Source organism: Nicotiana attenuata, unplaced genomic scaffold, assembly GCF_001879085.1.
Source record: "Nicotiana attenuata strain UT unplaced genomic scaffold, NIATTr2, whole genome shotgun sequence".
Lineage (NCBI taxonomy): Eukaryota > Viridiplantae > Streptophyta > Magnoliopsida > Solanales > Solanaceae > Nicotiana > Nicotiana attenuata.
In genome coordinates this window covers 351,686-354,488 of record NW_017670729.1, presented here as the reverse complement: position 1 = coordinate 354,488, position 2,803 = coordinate 351,686, and the positions used below count along the sequence as shown (strand labels likewise).

At 35.4% G+C, this 2,803-nt stretch overlaps 1 long non-coding RNA gene across 1 annotated transcript; it reads right to left on the bottom strand.

Moving 5' to 3' along the window:
• Positions 1-379: 379 nt before the first annotated feature.
• Positions 380-1,852, bottom strand: LOC109242736. The gene is made up of 2 exons (XR_002070431.1): positions 1,624-1,852; positions 380-912 (listed from the first exon to the last, which is right to left on the bottom strand). It is a non-coding gene; the product is annotated as an uncharacterized LOC109242736 (long non-coding RNA).
• Between the last annotated feature and the right edge of the window lie 951 nt (positions 1,853-2,803).

Sequence of the window (2,803 nt, the reverse complement as noted above, 5' to 3'; positions counted from 1 at the left end):
GCAAACAAATCCCCTCAAATTAATTGATTCCATAATCAATAATCGTTCCGCATTTAACAATTTTAACACTAAATTTCGAATATAATTGACTGGAGTCAACGCTGCATTCATGCTTGCACTCAAATTTTAATCTAGCAGAACTCTAACACTTCTCCATAAATCATTTCAATATAGATCTGCAATAGAGATTATTCGTATTACAACGGCCTATCATGCATAAAAGGAATGAAATATCCCTACATATGTTGGTGTTATTTCTTTTTGGGCTAGGGGGGGGAGGGGGGGAGGCACAAATTCAAAAGAAAATATGCAAAACTAAAGAACTGATTTAAAGTCTCCTTTTCTATGAGATGCAATTTGGAATTTTAGGCAAACAATAGAAAAACCAAGCCATATGTAACTTTTCCTTGATTCATTGTTTTAAATATGGCAAACAAAAGCTATCAGCTAACATTAACAAAATCAAATTGTACTACTGCAAAAGCAGTACATATTTTGGGTGATGAAACAAGTTTTGGCATCACCATCTAATTGTGAAACGAAAACTGGTGTACAATAGGGCCACTACAGTACTGATACTAAGGGATATAACAGAAGTATTGCAAATTTTGTATATCATGAGAATTGTACAATGACTCCAATTCTTTCATGATGCTGATTTTTCCAGTCACTTGATCAAGATACGAAACAGGCGTCGAAACACCAAATATCTCTAAAGATTTCAGATTCTGACCTTCAACAATATCCAACATAGGTAAATTTTCTCGAGCACCAAAATAAGACAAGTGTTCCAGAGTTGGTGCGTGGATTTTAACATGCTGGTTTCTGTTCGTCCCAATAGAAACTGACCTAATATTTTGAAGATTCCGCAACTCAATCTTTGTCAACCCACCACAATGCTCGAGGGTGAAACTGACAATCAACGGACAGCTAGTAAGTAAAGCCTGAAGCAACTGTTCGTCTAAACGAACATAAGAAAGAGAAAGCTTTCTTAATGAATCGCAGTTCGCCAGACCACTAGATAATGAAAAACGCGTCAGATCACAATTTTCTTAATGATTTTGATGCCAAGACTTTGAAAATTGGAAAGTGGTATGAGAAGCCAGGAACTCTAAAAACGAGATCTTTTACACCATTCTGAAGAGCAACGCCAAGCCACTTATCAAACAGAAGAAAGACTTCCCGAGAATCAAACTCTCTTACGCTCTGAAATATAAACTTGTCAATAGGAAATTTTCTGTCTCGATATATCTCCATAATTTTATCCACTATTCTAATGTGTTTGCGAGAATGAACTTCGAATACCAAGTTGGCTTTAGTCATCAACCAGGCTTGTAGCCATGTTTTGGAGATAATCTTCATCGGGGCTGCTTCCTCAGGATTAAGGTAAGAGAGGATTTTGTGGATGAGGGAATCAGGTAATATGTCACCTGTTGCTCTCGCCATGGTACAAATTTTCGAAGTAATCCAAAGAAGATTGCATGAATTTATAAATTAACAAGTCACACTACAAGGAGGAAAAGTAAATTAAATCCTAATTCTAGACGAAATCTGAAGATTAAGAAGTCACACTACAAGGAGGAAAAGTAAATTAAATCCTAATTCTAGACCAGATCGGCTCACCTCCAGGAATTCGGCAAGCTTCACCGGCCAGTAAACGAGGTTTATGCTTTCAGTTCCTATTCCATGGGAATTGGGATCAATTCGGTCTTCCTTGTCAACTATGTTGGAAATCAATCGTCACATTCTCTCATCTCTCAGGAAGAATCGAAGAGACAAGGGTTGGAGCTCGAAGAAGAAAAGGAAAGTGTTCGGATAAAGCTAAGAAGTCGGACCTAGATCTAAGTAGGCATTTGGACAAAAAATTGTAATTTTTGAAAAACAAAAAATATTTTGAATTAAGTTTGAAATTGTATTTTGATATGCATTTCAGTTGAAAATATAAAAGTATTTTTAGTGGGAAAATATATGGTAAAAATCACTTTTTGATTTTTGAAAAACTCATTTTCGAAAAATTTTCAAAAACTTGCAAAATTTCATGGACAAACATATTTTTGAAAAAGTCTTTTGATAAAAGAAAATTATTTTGTGGACAAATGAGGCCTTATCCCAAATTAAAGAAGCAAACACGTGGCTTCATCTCAGTGCCTAAAGGCACATATGATAGTGTAATACCCCGGAAAATCACGAAGTTTTTAAGGCTATTAAGAAGATTAACGTGTGCTTATTATATTAATTCTTGTATGAACAAGAAATAATGATATGAAGGATACCGATTAGTCATGGTAATATGTGTACAAGGTGCATTAATAAAAGTTTATGGTCTAAGAAGAGCCCTAAAACTAAGTCTAGTTAGAAACTATATGATGGGCTAATATTTCAACTGAGTTTGTACAAGGTCTAACTTCAAACGAGCACGACTCCAGATATATGAAGGTTTATGTTATGTACGACCGATGAAATTAAAGATATATGAGTCTAGTTTTCAATGCTTCAAACTGTTTATCATTTGGATATTCCTACAAGATGTTATGATCATTTTACTAAAGAGTAACACAATAACCACGTAGCTACACTGCTTTGTGAGTAGCTAATTCCAACAAGCTAATCAAATGAAATGGAGCTAAAGAGGAAGGGGAGCGTAGCTACGCTGCAGGTATGCATAGCTACGCATATCTTCAAATTTATAAAAGTGACTATTTAGGGGATAGAGGAAGAGATGGAATTTTGGACAAGGGTTTGGGTTCTAGAGAGAAGGAGGAACTCTCCCACCATGAATACACTTCAAGGTAAGTTTATTTGG